Source organism: Microcaecilia unicolor, chromosome 13, assembly GCF_901765095.1.
Source record: "Microcaecilia unicolor chromosome 13, aMicUni1.1, whole genome shotgun sequence".
NCBI classification, from domain to species: domain Eukaryota; kingdom Metazoa; phylum Chordata; class Amphibia; order Gymnophiona; family Siphonopidae; genus Microcaecilia; species Microcaecilia unicolor.
The window spans coordinates 51627247-51647060 of record NC_044043.1 but is presented as its reverse complement, the minus strand read 5'-3'; the positions used below and the strand labels follow the sequence as shown (position 1 = coordinate 51647060).

Genomic DNA, 19814 nt, shown 5'->3' with positions numbered 1-19814 from the left:
CCTGTTGGCAGCTCTGTTAGTACTACTATTATTGATATTTATTTTTGTAGTTGTACAAGGTGCTACCTGAGGTCCATGAAGGTCTGAACCAGAGACAGAAGGCATGAGAGAGAATGAAGTGGCAGGAGCTTCCTTTAGTCCTTATCGTAGGCCTCCATTTGTCCATCTTCCCACCATCTGCATCTCTGCTTTACATCATTGAGGTCATTGGGATAACTGAAGATTCTGAGCTGTTTATGGATGTTGTCAGTGCCGTACAGTGGAAAGAGACCCATGAAATACAGTGCTTTCACTCTTTCCCTATATTGCCCTAATGACATTGTACAGTGTGATGTCCAAAGACAGAGCAGTACAAACAATTGCCATAGTTTGGAAATCTGAGTTTTGGTACAACTTTGTGATGTCTGACAGTCCTTCTGGAATTCTACTTTGCCTGATGTCTGCTTACCCCTGATGTGACAGTGATAGGGAGATAATGAAGGGATGAAGTGAACCCACCAGGGTGGCAAAATGCCAGGCAGTGTACCTCTATTTAAATACTTCCCCTTTATCCTCCCCCCATGGTGTGCTATGACATAAACATTATTTGGTGTCTGAAGGACCTGTACAGCATCCTCCTGATGCAAAAGCAAGGCCTCTGTATAGCGGTATGAGCTACATTCAAAATCCCTTTCCCTTCTCCTTCTCTCAGATATAAACTCCCATCACTGATTTTAGCTTTGGGTTTTTCACAATATCCTGATAATTAAATATATTGATTTGTCATTAAACAATAGCAAATGCTGGAACTAAAGCAAAGATAAATAGCTCTGCAGACTAATTGTTAGAACTGTGGTGATGTATTTAAATGTATCTTCCTAGCAGATCAATTTTAACCTAGGACTGCTTAAAATGGGTTTGATGAAGGAGTCTGTTTGAGTAAAGTGACATTCAGCCTTGGGCTGTGCTACCCAACATTGCAGCACAAAAAGACTATTAAGGATAGCCTCAATGGATGACTTCCTTTTGTCAGACTGAAAATCTCTCTAAGTACTTTAACATCTTTAAAGGCCACAGAAGAAATAATTCATTTTTGTTTTCACCTGGCAGTTTCTTTCTACTCCTTTGGGCTTTCAGCTCAGCTGGAATCAGGCCCGGGATCTGGCAGTAATCGCAATTATTAGCCCTCCACCGGGAGGGGGGGGGGGGCATGCGGTGGGGCTCCTTCCAGGGACCTGCAATCATAGGCCTTTAATCTGGTTACTAGGTGACACCATTGCGTGATAATAAGGGCTCCTGCTCTTCAGGGGTGGAGAACCCTGCCTTCTCATCATCCTCAATCCCAGAGTTTCCAAGTTACCCAGTTCCAGTCCATCTATAATACATGCCAGCAGCATCTTAGGGAGTAGAAATCCACGGGAGACGTATGTGTTAGGCGGGGAGAGTCTGATAGGTACGGACGGGGAGAGGGATCTTGGGGTGATAGTATCTGAGGATTTGAAGGTGACAAAACAGTGTGACAAGGTGGTGGCCGTAGCTAGAAGGTTGTTAGGCTGTATAGAGAGAGATGTGACCAGCAGAAGAAAGGGGGTGTTGATGCTCCTGTATAAGTCGTTGGTGAGGCCCCACCTGGAGTATTGTGTTCAGTTTTGCAGGCCGTATCTTGTTAAGGATGTAAAAAGAATTGAAGCGGTGCAAAGAAAAGCTACGAGAATGGTATGGGATTTGCGTTACAAGACGTATGAGGAGAGACTTGCTGACCTGAACATGTATACTCTGGAGGAAAGGAGAAACAGGGGTGATATGACACAGACGTTCAAATATTTGAAAGGTATTAATCTGCAAATGAACCTTTTCCGGAGATGTGAAGGCGGTAGAATGAGAGGACATGAAATGAGATTGAAGGGGGGCAGACTCAAGAAAAATGTCAGGAAGTATTTTTTCACAGAGTGAGTAGTGGATGCTTGGAATGCCCTCCCGCGGGAGGTGGTGGAAACGAAAACAGTAACGGAATTCAAACATGCGTGGGATAAACATAAAGGAATCCTGTTCAGAAGGAATGGATCCTAAGGAGCTTAGTCGAGATTGGGTGGCAGAGCCGGTGGCGGGAGGCAGGGATGGTGCTGGGCAGACTTATACGGTCTGTGCCAGAGCCGGTGGTGGGAGGCGGGGCTGGTGGTTGGGAGGCGGGGATAGTGCTGGGCAGACTTATATGGTCTGTGCCCTGAAGAGGACAGGTACAAATCAAAGTAGGGTATACACAAAAAGTAGCACATATGAGTTTATCTTGTTGGGCAGACTGGATGGACCGTGCAGGTCTTTTTCTGCCATCATCTACTATGTTACTATGCTACTATCTGGAGGCCACCAGCCTGTGGGCCAGGCTTTGTTCTGTCCTATAAAAGTACCTCATGAAAGACTCCTGAGGAAATTAGAAAGTCACGGGATAGGAGGTAGTGTCCTATTGTGGATTAAAAACTGGTTAAAAGATAGAAAACAAAGAGTAGGGTTAAATGGTCAGTATTCTCAATGGAGAAGGGTAGATAGTGGGGTTACTCAGAGGTCTGTGCTGGGACCGCTGCTTTTTAACATATTTATAAACGATCAACAGATGGGAATTACTAGTGAGGTAATTAAATTGGCTGATGACACAAAGTTATTCAAAGTTGTTAAATTGCAAGAGGACCTTATGAGACTGGGCGTCTAAATGGCAGATGATGATTAATGTGAGCAAGTGCAAAGTAAGGGGAACTCGAACTATAGCTATGTGATGCAAGGATCCACATTAGGAGTTACTGCCCAGGAAAAGGATCTAGGATTCATTGTTGATGATACGTTGAAACCCTCTGTTCAGTGTTCAGCAGTGTCTAAGAAAGCAAATAGAATGTTAGGTATTATTAGGAAAGGAATGGAAAGCAAAAATGAGAATAATACCTTTGTATCGCTCCATGGTGCGACCGCACCTCGAATACCGTGTTCAGTTCTAGTTACCTCATCTCAAAAAAAGATAGAGTGGAATTAGAAAAGTTACAGAGAAGAGCAACAAAAATGATAAAGGGGATGGGACGATTTCCCTATGAGGAAAGGCTAAAGCGGCTAGGGCTCTTCAGCCTGGAGAAGAGACAGCTGAGGAGAGATATGATAGAGGTCTATCTGAAGCTGATAAGATGCAATTTTCTGTTATGTTACTATTTTCCTAAATCTGTAATTCAGGTGAAACAGTGAGAGGGTGACATAGATGTATTTTCTTCTAAAGAATCTTTTGATTTGACTAAATTCTTGGAAACTACCCAGGATAATATACATGAAAGATCTACCCTCTTGGTGTCTTTCATTCGAGAGCAGGATAAAGTTTTAGTAATGAAAGCTTACTTTAAGAAAAAAGATTTCCTATTTTGTGGAGCCAAGGTACAAATTTTTCCTGATGTAGCTCATACTACGCAATTGCGTGGAAAGGTTTTTCTTCATTTAAAGGCTTGGGTATTGGCTTTGAGAGCTACTTTCTTTTTAAAATTTCCTTATAAATGTTTGGTTAAATTTCCTGATTCTAATTGTTTTCTTTGATCCTGCTCAGTTGGAATGATGATTATTGGAAAAAGAGAAAAGTGAAGTAAATCTTTTCTTTCTTGTTGGTTAGATGGGGGGATTTGTTATTGGTAATTGGGTCTTGGTTTATAGGGCACTATGGTTTGATGCTTTGTGCATCTGTTTGCTTATTATTGTTTGTTTTCCCTTTTTGTTAGCATCTCCTCTGTCCTCATTGGTGTGGACTTGTTACATAACTACATAAGTGCATGAGTATTGCCATACTGGGACAGACCAAAGGTCCATCAAGCCCAGCATTGTTTCCAACAGTGACCAATCCAGGTCACAAATACCTGGTAAGAGCCCAAAAAAGTACAAAACATTTTATGCTGCTTATCCCAGAAATAAGCAGTGAATTTTCCCCAAGTCCATTTCTAAACCTTTTTTATGTTTCAACAATTTTTATTGATGACAAGTTATTACAGACAGATCCATCAATCCGCCGTATCTCCAGGTATAAAGCATACATGACAGTGGTATTACATTTCTAACAGTCATCAAACTTTTGTGTTACAATTACATCCCCTCCCCCCCTTACCCCCCCCCCCACCACCCAAATGCTTCCTTGTTTATGTGCAAGTACAATATAAATTCAAACTCAATGTACGTCAAGAAAAAAATTGTAGTCAACTTATAAGTAGTAACTTTTTAGAGTTCAACATTTTTATCAATGACAATTCCCCTTACACATTTGCCGAAAATGCTGATACATACATTTAACCGTCCGGTATCTTCTCAGTTAGGGCCCATTAGTAGATAGTGCTATCAAATTTATGTCTTGTCCCTACTCCCATTCCCATTTGGCATACAACAGTGTGAACAAGTGTCCATCCACTCAACATCAACTACATCTGAACATTATGATGATTACAATGCCCCCCCTTTACATCTGTCACCTTAGAAGTGGATCATAGGCTGAGGCTTAACCACTCAACCCCCGACCCCCAAGCCCATCTGAATGAACCTACCTTAAGCACAGGGATCTACTGTCACCTTTTTCTAAACCTTTTTTAAACCCTGCTAAGCTAACTGCCTTTACCACATTCTCTGGCAACAAATTCCATGTTACACATTGAGTGAAGAAACATGTTCTCTGATTCATTTTAAATTTACTACTTTGTAGCTTCATTGTGTGCCCCCTAGTCCTACTATTTTTGGAAAGAGTAAACAGACGCTTCACGTCTACCCGTTCCACTCCACTCATTATTTTATAGACCTCTATCATATCTCCCCTCAGCCGTCTTTTCTCCAAGCTGAAGAGCCCTAGCCACTTTAGCCGTCCCATCCCCTTTACCATTTTCATCGCCCTTTCTCTGCACCTTTCTAATTCTACTGTATCTTTTTGGAGATGTTTCATGTGTATGTAAGTAATTTTGATTTACTGCACAAAAGAGCCCTCAAGACTGGAACAATGTAGAAATCATTAATCTTTAATGGGTCTTTTGCATTAAAGATTTCTACATTGTTCCAGTCAAGGGCTCTTTTTTGCTTTTTTTGCTGTCTTGGTTCGTGTACTTTTGTACCCTCTCTTTTGCTACTTAGTAATTTTGATTTGAAATAAAAATAAAATAAAAAATAGAACAAACCGGAGAAAATATTTAATCACTCATCTTGTAATTAAACTCTGGAATTCATTGCCAGCAAATATGGTAAAAGCATTTTAAAAAAAGGTTTGGATAATTTCCTGAAAGAAAAGTCCATATGCCATTATTAAGATGTACTTGGGAAAATCCACTGCTTTTTTCTAGGATAAGCAGTATAAAAGCTGTTTTATTGTTCTGCGATCTTGCCAGGTACTTGTGACCTGGATTGGCCACTGCTGAAAACAGGATACTGTCCCAGTATGGCTGGGTCTGTCCCAGTATGGCTGGGACGCTTTTGTTCTTATGTAAGTTACTAAACCATGGAGGTATCATTCCTATATATCCACTGTAGGCTAAATGGAGAAAAAACTCATGTTCAGCTTTGGTTAGAAGTAATGCACTATTAATTGAAGATGTCCTACACTCTTGAACTGCAATTTTCCATAGACACCCACCTCAGCTGATATTTTTAAACAGGCAGGGTCCTCATGGAAACAGTAAATTGCATCAGAGGAAACAGGACATCATAGAGGAATGGGTCCAAGGCAGAGTGCCATAATCTCTGCCGCTGATGCATGCATGTTTGAAGGATCCGGAGCGGTGATGAGGGGGAAACGCTGGACTCCAGAGCTAGGGGAGAGATAGACACTGGCTGGACCTGGGAAGGAGAAAGGTCAGGGAAGGCTCCCGAAGGCAGGAAAGGAAAGGTGAGAGAAATCCTGAGCTGGGAAGCAGAATACATGTGAGGAGCGTATTTGTGCATGTGGTTGTGAGTGTGAGAAGGGGCACAAATGTGTGTGTCACATGCCAAATGCATGTGACTTGGCATGTCTGGAGATGTACCACTAGAGACTGTGGTGGCTATTTTTACAGTGAAGGTTCAGGCCAAGCTTTATTCTGTCCTGTATCAAGCTGATTGGAAATTTTGTTGCGGGGGGGGAGGAGGATTGGAGACTGTTACAGGGGTGTTATATGGGGGCTCATAGGTTGTATTGGGGTGGGAGGTGGAATTGGAGGATGTGTTGGGGAGAGGGGATCAGAGACTGTGTTGGGATGGGGGTATTAGAGACTGTACCTTGATGAGAGGTCAGATCAGAGGTTATGTTGGGGGGGGGGGGGAGATGAAGGAGAAACGCTGGACTCAGGAGGTAGGGGTAGAGAGGAGAGAGATAGATACTGACTGGACCCAGGAAGGAGAAAGATCAGGGAAGGCTCCCGAAGGCAGGAAAGGAACGGTGAGAGAAATCCTGAGCTAGAAGCCAGAATGCGTATGAGGAGGGTACTTGTGCATGTGAGCATGAGAAGGGGTCACAACTGTGTGTGTCACATACCAAATGCTTGGGGGAGGGGGAGTAGAGACTGTGCTGTGGTGAGAGGGCAGATCAGAGGTTGTGTTGGGGGTGGGAGTGACATGCACATTCTAGTTTAATATTCAGCCGGGATCCATGTAAGTGTCATATCTGGGTCTTGTCTGAATATTGGCCAGGACCCACATAAGCCCCTGCGGACTCCATGAGTCCTGTCAGGTGCCAGTATTCAACGATAATGCCTGGACTTGGTCTGACATTGAATATTTGGGCCTAATTTAGATGGCAATGGTCAGTGTTTTAAAAAAATGCTGACCGACATCTATTGACCAGACTTTTGCTCACTGTGGGTAATGCAGTCAGCATTTTTCCTGATATTGTTCCCATACATTCACTGTAAGCTAAATAGAATAAAGAACCCAATTTAAGCTTTGGTTAAAAGTAATTTAGTATTACCTGGAGATGTCCTCCACTCTTGACCTGTGTTTTCCCCTATAGGCACACCTTTCCTCACTGTGAGCCACATCAAGTTCAGCATTTGTCCCATAAACACAAAATGGGAAAAAACCCATTCATACATCTGACTCAGCATGAGCAAAAAGTAGGTTTTCATGCAGTAACACTGCAGCAATAACTTGAGAATTGAACGGGGACAGAGCTCCAGAGTCTGGCCCCTGTGCAGATAAGTGGTTTGTTTATCTGAACCAAACAGAGACACCTGTGGAGAAGTCTGCGCAGAGATATTTTTGCATTCTCGAGAAAGTCATTATTGACCAATTTTTCAACAAAGCCAAAGATGACAACAGACTTTCACCTGCATGCCTTTTCAGTTTTTTAAATTGTATGTGTGATCTGGTGCTTTCCTCCCGCTCCTTTAGGGCTTGCAGCCTGTCGAGTTGATGTGCCATGAGCCTTCATGCACAACCACCCAGGATTCCCTCCCCCCACCCCCCCCAGGTATTGCGGTGGCAGGCAGTCCATGGCCGAGGATCATAAACTGTCCTTTAGTCTACATAAATGTCTCAATTTAAAACAAGAAGGACAGACTACCTTGTTTGTGGTCTCATAGAAAGTGACGAGTCCACTGTCACTCCGAGACTCCAAACCCTGATTTCCCCCACACTTTGCACAAGCCCATAGTGGCAATTCGTTGGCTCAGATCTAGCAAAATTGTTTCTAGTGCTCTTCAGAGCCTGTGCTCCGTCTACTGGACTGCAGCTCTGTATATCCCCCGTGCTCAATCCTTTCCCTGGTCTGTGAATCCTGCCTCTGCTGTATCCTCAGCTGACTGGGGATTCGTTTATTTATTTATTGGGATGTATTACCAGCCTTCATAAAAAGATTCGTCCAAGACAGCATACAGCAGGTACAATTTAACATAAAAAATACAATTTTGTTAACAGCCTAACAATATTCATGTGACCAAATATAAGCATAAATACAATCAAAGAGGTAAATTTGGAAATGGCAAATTGAAACCTAGTAATAGGGCTAACATGATACAGTAACAGAAATATACACATTTAATAGCACTGTAGAACAATCACATAACAAAAATATGATAAATGTCAGTACAATGCAAATGATAGCATAATAGCCTGCATGGAAGAACATTCAAATAACATAGATATAATGGTAATTCTGTTTCTACAACAGAATAAAACACCTTACTATATACCCAAGAGGCCACAATAGAGGCTGACCAAAACCGATGGCTTTGTTTCCAGCTGAAACCGAATCAGTGGCTGAAATTTGTGGCTCGGTTTCAGCCAGAACCGGAGCCAAAATTGAAAATGTCATGCCTGCCCACCTCCAATGGAGCAGTCAACATTTTCCCCAGTCTTAGCAGAAACATCCGTAGTTCTTTTAAATAAATCTTAGGCTTCACAGTGTCCTTCTTTAGCATTCGGAAATCAGTCCCTAAAGCAGGGCACTCAGTGACATCATATTGATGCCACTGACACTGGCATCATGAGCCTGCTTGGTTCTCACGCATGCTTTGCTCCTGTGAAAAACTGAGCATGCTCAGGATGCTGAGCCCCACCAGCCAATAAATGGACTGCCACCACTTCCCACTGCTTGTTTCTGGCATTGAGCAGCATGCTGGGACTTCTCTCGCATGCACCAGACGTCCCAGCCTGCTGCTCAGACCTGGAAACGAGGAGCGGGGAACAGCAGCAGTCTATTTACTTGGCTGGCAGGGCTCAGTATCCCTGCCAGCAAAGAAAAAGAGAATTCAAAGGAGGGGGCCCAAGCCCACATTTTGGGAGCCAGTTGTTAAAGCTGTTCAGTACCCTTGGATTATGCCATCCGTCCCCCAGAGGCGTAGCCAGACTTGGTATTTTGGATGGGCCTAGAGGTAAATTGGATGGGTCCTTCCACGTGCATGTACCCCCACCCCCTTCACCACACCACAAATATCTTCTCAGAGATATTTTTTAAGAACATAAGAGATTTTTTTTTCACCTACCCCACATCTCCGATGTTGGTACAGGCATCCTCGGCACCTGCAGCATTTCATTCTAGCTGCTTGCACTGGCCCCGCAGGCTTTCATCTGCTGACATCATTGCCTGTTTCCTGTCTGGCAAAACATGGCAGATGGAAACCTGTGGAGCTGGCGCAAAAACAGCAAGAATGAATCGCTGCAGGCACCGAGGTCAACTTTAACGACATCGGGGAGTGACGGAATTTAGAGACAAGAGCGCAGATGCTGGGACGACGTGGAGGAGAGGGGGAAAGAGAGCGGTGTGGCGCTGCAGCTGGGTGGGCCTGAACCAAGAATGGATGGGCCTGTGCCCACCCAGGCCCACCTGTAGCTAAACCACTGCCGTCCCCATTTCTTTGTCCTCCTTTAGAACCTCTGTTAATGCCACGTAAGGTGCCAATAAATTAGTTTCTGTGTCTTAACTTAGCTAGCAAGGATCTCTTTTGCATTGTTTTTTCTTGTTTCTTCTTAGTTCCTTTGTATATTTGATTTTCCCCTCTAGTATAGTGGATTTCAGAGGTAATTTTTCTCTATTTCTGAATTGTATATTTCTTTTTTCAATTTAGAAAACTTCTCTTTTCTGTACAAGTGATTTTGCTTGGTTAAAATATGTAAAATTGTTACATAAATAACATTTTTTTTAAAGAAAGGTGCTCCGATTGAGCAATTCTCCTTTGGAGGGAGTAAGGGAAGTCATGGTAGGTATTTTTCTGTCCCTAGACGGCTTACAAGTTAGAAAGAAAGAAAAGAAAATTACAGAGAGCTGTAGTGGGATTTAAACCAGTATACCCTGGTTCTAGCCAGCTGTTCTAAGCATTAGGCTACTTCTCCAATGGAGGTCTTTCTGACATATTTTATATGCTACCTCAGGGTGAAAGTGTAGAGTAAGTTGTGTGGATTAATAAGACAAACTCCTACTTAAATACATTTTGAACTGTATTGTTTAGATAGCAGAATGTAGAAATGTATCAGGGTATGAAAACTTTTTAAAAGCACTGAATGAAGTGGAGAGGGATATGTATGATTCTTCACAAGACTCAGTTGTGCAGGAGGAGGAAAGAATGCAGTTGGTGGGGTCTAGCCACGGGTGCACCTAGGCTGGCCTGAGCCCATCCACTTTGTCCTCAGGCCCACCTAGCAGCCAAGCACACCAGTTCTCGAACTGGCAGGGATCTGTATTCCCTGCTAGTTAAAAAAATCAGGATCTGTTTTCAGTCACTAAAGCAAGGCACCCAGTGGCAGCATGTTGAGGTTCTGATACTGGCATTATGAGCCTTCTTGGTTCTCACACATGCTCTGCTCATCTGAAGGAACTGAGCATGCTCAGGATTTGGCCTCAGTGATTCAACATGCTGCGACTCGGTGCTGCACTTTAGTGACTGAGTGCAGTTCCAGATTTCTTCAGCTGGAAGGGCTCAGGGATCCCTACCAACTAAGATATTTCTAATTTAATTTGGGGGGGGGGCAGGAGGGAAGAGGAGAGGGGGCAGACGAAATGGGGCCCCTCAAAAACTCGTCTGCATGGGGTGCAGTAAAAATGATGGGCAGATGAGTTCCCATCACTTTTTGGCCTCTTTTTGGTTAAGATCCCAGTGGAGGGTCTGAACCATGAGCTGCCGAAGTGCTTGTTTCACATCTTGGCTGACATTGAGAAGCTGTACAATATGAGGGAATGTGGGAGGGGAAGGAGGAAAGGGATTTAATGTCCTACTACCTGACTCCATGGAGGACATGATAATTTAAGGATCATTGCTAAAGCAGGAGGATTAATCCTTCAGCTTAAAAAAAAAAATCAAAACTTAGAGGGTTTACAAGTGAGGATTCTATAGAACATATTTCCAATTCATTTTAGGGAAATTGAGGGCCATCAAAGCACCATAAACGGTAGAAGAGGTAAGCTGTCATAAATTGGAGATAATATAAAAACTGGTTTTGGAGTTATATGCATTAATATTTATTTATTGAGACCCATCCACTATGACCTAAGCATGGCATCATACTCTAACCGGTGACTCAGCCATCCCATAATATGCTTTCGGGATGGGCTAGATGCATCTCATGGGAACAAAGTGTGCTTTAGAAACGAATAGATGTTTCTGCACCCACGTTCATGCTAATCAGTGGTCTTTGTCTCTTTATAAAAATGTTATTTTCATGGCGTGTTTTCCCCTCTTTTGCCTGAATGATGTCTTTATGGCATTACTGTACCAGGCTGTGAGTAGATGGATGGATGTGTTCCTCTTCTTCTGAGGCCTACAAACAATCAGCCATGCACTGTAGAGAATACAGATAGGCTTCTCCTTGCTGTAAGAGGGTTTCCAAGGCTTTCATTTGTATTCATGGACCGGCTCTAGTCACAGCTGTACTCGGAGAGAAAGCGAGAGCAGGGAGGCGCTTTATAGCACCTATTCACACAGAAGCTCATACAATATGATCCCAGCTTTTCATTTATTTATATACAGATAAAAGAGAAAGCAAAGTTGCAAGCTGTAAAGACTAAAATCAAACGCTATTACTGAGGGGGAGGGGGGGTCGGCTATTGAAACAAAACTGGCAGTGCAGGGAATGTGCAAGGTCTCATTCATGATGGTCAGAGGTACATAGGAGACCTGACCTCCATCTGCTGAGCTTCCAGGTCTGTTATAGCATTCAAGGACCTGATAGCTCAAATATAGTCTTGTATCGGAAAGGTGCTTTTCATTTTTAAAACATCTCATAGCTGTCTATTCAGCAAGCCAAAAAAAAATGATCTTAATAGTTGTGTACAACAAGTACCTCTGATACAGCATTAATTTCTTCTGCTTCCTTTCTGTTGTTTATATATTTAATATTATACTTCTGTTTTCTGGTTGTTGGCTGTGAGCTGCATGATCTTTGCACTGACAGCCGCAGTTACTGGGCTTTCCGCTTTTTTCCACGGCAGCAGATTCAGAAAGATGTTATGGATAGGTGGTGATGTCGATATCACCTACTGGGAGGCCATAATCCACTTTAAAAGGTATAAAGAAGAGAAAAAGGCTTTCAGAACAGTACATAAAACTACTAGCTGTCTCCTCCTCAATCAGCCAAACCCATCAGAGCTGGCCCGGAGGCAGCTTTCTCTCCTGGGTTACTCAGAGTTAGGGATGTGGTACAGGTAACGTTCACAGTCCATGAGGGAGAAGTTATTATACAATGGTGACATATAAGGGGTCATTTTTCTAAAGTATTCCCATGTTGCAAAGCATGTTGTACGTGTGTGGGAAATGAGCGAGTGCTGATAAGAGTACAAGTACCTTTATGTGGATCGCGTGTAGGCATTAGCAGGGCTGTCTTTTGGACGGAGTAGCAAGACACAAGCATATATTTCAAAGTACGGACCCAATATTCAGAAGGCGGCAATCAGCATTTTGCCAGCCAGTGATGGTGTTGGAGATGAAGACTGTATCTGAATTCAAGCAAGTACCCAGGATCTCTAAGGGAGAGGAAGGGATAGTAGATGACATGGATGGGCAGACTGCTTAGAGCAAATGATATTTAAGGGAGAGGAAGGGATAGTAGATGACATGGATGGGCAGACTGCTTAGAGCATATGATATTTAAGGGAGAGGAAGGGATAGTAGATGGCATGGATGGGCAGACTGCTTAGAGCATATGATATTTAAGGGAGAAGGAGGGATAGTAGATGACATGGATGGGCAGACTGCATAGAGCATATGATATTTAAGGCTGAATAGGCCATATAGGGGTCCTTTTACTAAGGCACGCAGAAAAATGGCCTACGCTGTTGTAGGCACGTATATTAGACGCGTGCAGTTCCATTTTTCAGCGCACCTGCAAAAAGGCCCCTGTTTTCTTTGACCAAAAATGTTCTTGTGAACCTGTGCATACTTGTAAAGGCTGCATTTTCATATCAGTGTTATTTCTCTTTGCTTTTTCACTGGCATCAGCACTCTGTAGAAGCCGTCGGCTTTAGTGTTCGTCTTGTAGTTAGCATGAGCTGGAATACATAAAAACAGAGAAAAATGTAGGCAGATAAAGACCATATGGCCTATCCATTCTGCCCATCCATGTCATCTACTACCCCTACCTCTCCCTTAGAGATCCTATATACTTGTCCCAAGCTTGCTTGAATTGAGATACCGTTTCCATTTCCACCACCTGCAGCCATTTCCACCACCATCCTTTCCGTGAAGAAGTATTTCCTCAGGTTACTTCTGAGTATGTCCCCTTTCACCTTCATCCTCTATCCCCCTGATGGCGAACCTATGACACGCGTGCCAGCACTGACGCGCGCAGCCATTTTCGATGACACGCAGCGCCGCCGCCGCAGTGTGGTCCGCCCTCCCTCCTCGCTCCCGGAAACTAACCTTAAAGCCTCCTTTCACGTCGCAGCAAGCAGCAGCAGGGCAGGCCACTCCTTCCTTCCGTGTCCTGACCTCACCTGACGTAACGTCCGCGAGGGCGGAGCACAGAAGGAAGGAGGAGAGGTCTGCCCTGTTGCTGCTTGCTGCAACGTGAAAGGAGGCTTTAAGGTTAGTTCCGGGCCCGGTAGCGGGTGGAGGGGGGGCCCGGCGACCTCGGGTGGGCAGCGATCTCGGGTAGGGGGGGGCCGGGGGGCCCGGGGGCGGTCCTAGTAGCAGTGATTTTTCATGAAGTGACACACCACCCGAGTTATGCTTGGTTTTTTGGTGAATTTTGACACACCAAGCTCAAAAGGTTGCCCATCACTGCTCTATCCCCTCATTCCAGATCTTCCTTTCAATTGAAAGAGACTGTCCTCCTGTGCATTAATGCCATGGAGATACTTAAATGTCTCTCATATCTCCCCTCTCCCGCCTTTCTTCCATACATATTGAAATCTTTAAATCTGTTCTCATACGCTTTATGACGAAGACCGCTGACCATTTTAATGAATACATTACTGCCGTATCTGTGCTGAAGATGCCTGGAAAGAGCCACTCTCCTGTCATCTGCTGTTAGAGGCGAGGCAAGACTGTACATGAGAGGAGCTGGGCTAACAAATGGAAGGCAGTGGCGTAGCTAGGTGGGGCGCCGGGGGAGCAGCTGCTCCCCCAAACGGAGTTCTGCCAGCGCCGACGCCTATTTTATTCTCATGTTGCATTGAAAATGTGCGCCGGCGGAAGTTACTCTCGCGCCGCTTTCACTCCGCCCCGCGTCATCAATTTGGCTCCGCTACTGATGGCAGGGTACAAGTGACAGTATCAAGAAGCTAGGGTTGTGGTCTCCAGCCTAATAGAACCTTTACGCCATTGCATATCCTTCCATCCTCAGGCCTGTATCTTTTTACATACAGTAAAATATGTTCAGTTGCAGTGTTTTTGTTTATTGGTGTTGTCTTTCATACTCTGCTGCTATCAGAGGGGAGGGCTTGCTAGATACCTTTGCATTTCAAAGGCGCAAAATGTAACGGATAGCCCCCAGCACTGCCGAAAACACAGGCCGCAGTCTATTGATCTGCTCTGAAAAAAAGAAAAAGGCATTTACTTTTTTCTCTTGTTTTTACCATCATGTATAAACATTAATTGAGACTGTTACGCAGTAATTCCAGTTACTCTAATTAAATTCCCTAATTGCTGAAGAAATGCTATATGATCGGGAGGTTCATAGAGCAGCCACACTATCCCTGGTGTACGATTTGTTTTTGTTACTGGTTTTTTTCAGAAGTGTCCTGTTATTTCTTCTGTCAGCCAGTCTTTCTCAGTTACAGACCTCCTATAATTGTCAATTCTGCTGTTTATCCCTCCAGTATGTTCACCTTTTTCTAAACAACCTCCTCTGCACTCCTTTACCGTTAACCACCTTTTACAGCTTCTCCCAATGAAGGGAGCACAGCTGTTGACGCTTGGCACAGACATAATAGAATCTTCCCCTTCCTTCACCAACCCCCTCCCCCAAATTTGCCTTTTCTTTTCTTGTCCCATAGGCTGCCCTGCCGCTGGTCCCAGCCCCTTCTCTCTACTGCGGCCCAACTCCCAGGAAACAGGAAATTATGTCAGAGAGGCAGGCTGCAGTAGAGAGAAGGGGCTGGGACCAGAGGCAGGATAGACTATGGGAATCGCTGCTGCTGCCTCCGCCTTTTGTAAAACAAGAAAAGTAAAGGTAAATTTGGGGAAGGGGGTTGGGGAAGGAAGGGCAGGAGGTGATGCTGCCTCAGAAGAGTGCCGCCTGAGGCCCCCTCCTCAGTTGGCCTAATGGTAGGGCTGCCACCGCCCCTTTGGCATTTGCACGTCCTTCATTTTTGGGCATGAATATTGGCACTTAAACAGCCCCCAGAGTGTCCCAAAATAGCTGGTTTCATGTTGGACACTAACCAGACACTTTCAGTGACACCAACCGGTTAAATACCACTGGATACAACTGGTTAGCCCTGAACAAGAGGTTTAACCAACCAGGAGCCCTTTCTGGATAGTTAAATCACTTTTAATATTGGCCTGAATGAAAATATATATATTTCAAATCATTTCTCAGTTCAAGTCCTCCCAGTGGCAGTGGAGCCTGTTTTGCTTCTCTTTCTGGCAGCAATGCTGTGGCAGGAATGTACATAGATTTCTAGTGGTTTAATTGGGGTCAGCTGTAAAAGTATGAGGGGCAGAAAGGGAGAAAACTGGCAGCAAAAGAAACAGGAGATGTGAGGTGTGATCTTCCTAAGTGTAACAATTCAATTACATTTTGCGCAGTCCTTCCCCTCCTTGCTGGAGCACTGATTGAGATTGGAGCCTAGCTGGACATATTTCAACTCTTGTTAGTACATTTCCTTGATTTTATGCTCTGGGTAAGGGCGCCTAGGATATAGGAAAAGAATCCAAAGCATTATTTCAGTTTTTTTCCTTTGCTGATGGGCTGTTAATTTCTCGCTTGTGAGGGTCATTTTCGTACAGAAGTGGCCCATTACAAAATTTATGGGTAAATGAACATGTGCACAGCCTGTACATCTGTAAGTTTGCCCGTGGTTTGGGGAGGTATTCCCAAGAGCAGCCCCCACCCCATACACATACACACACATCCTCTCCCATAGTCCAGAATCTCCCCTTCCCTCACCCATAGTTCTGAATCTCCCACCTCCCCTTTCTCATCTACCCCCAACAGTCCAGCATCTCCCTTTTCCATCCCTGCAGTCCAGCATCTCTCTTTTTTCTCTCTACCCCCTAACAGTCTAGTCTCTCCCTTTTATCTCCTTACCCCCAAGTATTCCTGGTATAATTTTCAAAGCTAATGCACAAGAATACTTTCACTTTAAAAATTCAGTAAAGCTTTGAACACACCTGTGCATGTCATTATAAAATTAGCCCCTTATTAGACGGATTATACTTTTCTACAATTCTGTTTCCCTGTTCTTTCCCTGCTTGAGGTTTCTTGCCTGCCACCTCTTCTTTGCTCCATCCCTGTGACTCTCAAACCTCTCTGCCAGGGTATCATCAGACTGGTCTATGCTTTGTTGATAGCTCCCTGGTGAGAGCCAGTAGTGTCAGTGAGCTGCCAAGCATATGCACTGCCAGGAACTCAAACCAGGAAGGAAATGGTTTTTAATTTCATAGCCTGTTTGTCTCCGTAGGGCACATTCCGTCAAACACTTTTACATACTCCTGATAACACTTGGTCTGCTGGGCTGCAAATCTGCTTTAAAAAAAGAAAACAAAAAGCCCCTGGGCTGATTGCAAACCATCTGATCTCCTGTTGCAGGCTTTCACTGCTTAATACACTATATGCAGATATAGAATATGAATTATATGGAGCCAGTATGTCGAGCTCCATCTCTGGCCATCTTCAAATCTAGGCTAAAAGCCCACCTTTTTGCTGCTGCTTTTAACTCCTAACCCTATTCACTTGTTCAGTACCAATGTCTGTTTTATCATTCCCACCTTAGTAATTCCCTTATTCCTTTATTTATTTATTTATTTATTTATTAGGATTTGTTTACCGCCTTTTTGAAGGAATTCACTCAAGGCAGTGTACAGTAAGAATAGATCAAACATGAGCAATAGGCAATTACAGCAGTAAAAATATTCAAATAACAATACAAAGTATGACGTGGAGGGGCATAATCGAAAGAGACGCCCACGTTTTTCAATAATACGGTCAGGGATGCCCAAATCGCAAAATTTAGGTTGACCTTAGAGATGGTCATTCTTAGTCTTGGTCGTTTCTAATTTTCGGCGATAATGGAAACTAAGGACGCCCACCTCAGAAACAACCAAATCCAAGCCCTTTGGTCGTGGGAGGAGCCAGCATTCATAATGCACTGGTCCCCCTGACATGCCAGGACACCAACTGGGCACCCTAGGGGGCACTGTAGTGGACTTCAGAAATTGCTTCCAGGTACATAGCTCCCTTACCTTGTGTGCTGAGGCCCCAAAACCCACTACCCACAACTGTATACCACTAGCATAGCCCTAAGGGGTGAAGGGGGGTACCTACATGTGGGTACAGTGGGTTTTGGGGGCGGTTTGGAGGGCTCACATTTACCAGCAGAAGTGGAACAGGTAGGGGGGGGGGGATGGGCCTGGATCCGCCTGTCTGAAGTGCATTGCACCCACTAAAACTGCTCCAGGGACCTGCATACTGCTGCGATGGACCTGAGTATGTATGACATTTGAGGCTGGCATAGAGGCTGGCAAAAAATATTTTTAGAGAATTTTTTTTTAGGGTGGGAGGGGGTTAGTGACCATTGGGGGAGTAAGGGGAGGTCATCCCCGATTCCCTCCAGTGGTCATCTGGTCAGTTCGGGCACCTTTTCCTGGCTTGGTTGTAACAAAAAAAAGGACCAAGTAAAGTCGTCCAAGTGCTCATCGGGGATGCCCTTCTTTTTTCGATTATGGGTCAAGGGCGCCCATGTGTTAGACATGTCCAAGTCCCGCCTTCGCTACATCTCCGACACGCCCCTGTGAATTTTGGTCATCCCCGCGACGGAAAGCAGTTGGGGACGCCCAAAATCGGCTTTTGATTATGCCGATTTGGGCGACCCTGTGAGAAGGACGCCCGTCTTCTGATTTGTGTCAAAAGATGGGTGTCCTTCTCTTTCGAAAATAAGCCTGCTAGTATACTACTTACAATGTCAACACAATACGTAATACAACATTTTAATTGATAGTGAAGGGCAAAACAAAGATAGAACATATAGATAGGTAAGAGAGTAGGAAGAGTTAGAAAGTAAGGTTACTGATTTAAAGAAAGTTGCATATGAGGTCAGAGAGCTGGTTAAATATTATCTTCACTTTCTCAAATCCAGGCTGACACTTGCGGTCAGACGTCAGACGAGAGAAATCCAAGAAGCTGCTTTTAGCGATGCTATAAAACAACTACAGGCTCAATCTAAAGAAAACGAGGCTGAATTGATCAGATTACACGGTGAAAAAAGATTCCTGATGCAGGCCAGATAGGCCGAAACACAGCTATGTCGAGTCTAGCTCACCGACCTTTTCATTGTTCATTAAAGTGTTTTATTGGATTTTGAACTGAAGCGTCGTCTATTATATTTTTGGTCATCTTCGCTGTTCTTTGTTTCCTAAATATTATCTCATCTAGGGTAAGAGTGGATAAACATGTCCTGCTGCAGTATGTGCAGGCTGTGCCACTCTTTGTGTGTGTGAGTGAGACTAACGAGTTAGTTACTTTTTCCATTAAAGGCCTGATTGAGGAGCCTTTAACTTGTCCTGTTTGTAGTGGCGACGTTATGTGGGGCCACAGGGGCCTGGGCCCCTCCAAATTTCCTCTGGGCCCCTGGTTTTGCTGGTGGGGGTCCCCAACCCCTGCCAGCTGAAGCGTTGTCCAGCGCCGGTCTCCAGCGCCGCTGCATTGCCTGCCCTGCTCTGTCTTCCCCTCACGTCCAGCACGCTCCTTTTAGTGAAAATGGGGGAGGGTATGGGCTTTGATCCCACCATTGACCCCTGTAGCAGATAGTGGGTCTTTCTTGGGATCTGCCATCTGGATGCTGCTGCTAAGGGGAATTGAGCACATTCTGACCTGGATGCTTCAATTCTTCCCTCAATGGCCTATGTAAAATAGGGCTTGGCTCAAAGAGTGAGTTTAATATCCCAATGAATGGGATTGAATGCCAGTGAGTACGATTTTTCAGGCTGTGTGTCAATGATAAAAATCTGTAAAGATATGAATGAGCATTGTATTGCTTTGTAAATTAAACTAGCAATACAAATTCTATTTACATTTCTTTGTGTCCAATATTCAAAGTGATTTAACCGAGCAGGAGAGGCTTTTGCCTAGTTAAATTGCACTCAGCACCTGCCAGTATTCAGCGGTACTCAACTAGATTGGCTGGATTACTGTAATACACTCTACATTCTGTGTGACTACAAAGGATTTGCACCAGCTCCAGTTGATTCAGAATGCCACAGTATGACTGATAAAAGGTTGCAAATGACCTGATCACAACACGCCATTTCTGCATAAATTTCACTAGCTACTAGCACAATACAGGAACAAATTTAAAACTCTATCCCTAATCTTCAAGGCTTCTAAAGCATTCTGGTCCTTTTTCTTTAGAGGCCTTGAAGATTAGAGAAGAGGATCTTCCCTGTTCACCTCAAAGAAGTACCACAAGACTGCTGCTAGGGGTCTTGGCAGCCATTTTGAGGCCAGAACCTAGACAGGCAGGACCAAGTGAGCATCGCTTCTGCCCATAGGATCCCTTACATCACCAGGGAGTTTCGGCTAGGCATGTTTAGGATTTGGTAAACAGCTGCTATCGAGCAGCACATCACTGGGGAGATTTGGAAGGGGGTTTGTCCTCTTAATCCCCAAATGCTTTTTGTCCCCCCCCCCCCCCCCAACAATAAAAATGCCAAACTGGCAAGGTAAACTGATCACTGTGACAACATCGGGATAGTAACCAGTTATGTTTCTAAGGGGCCTTTTTA

The 19814-nt window shown here is 44.3% G+C and overlaps 1 protein-coding gene across 1 annotated transcript in view; it reads left to right on the top strand.

The window, feature by feature from the left end:
- Positions 1-19814, top strand: part of DOC2B (double C2 domain beta) — a 345932-nt gene that overhangs the window by 138478 nt on the left and 187640 nt on the right. The gene's annotated exons all lie outside the window — the stretch shown is intronic.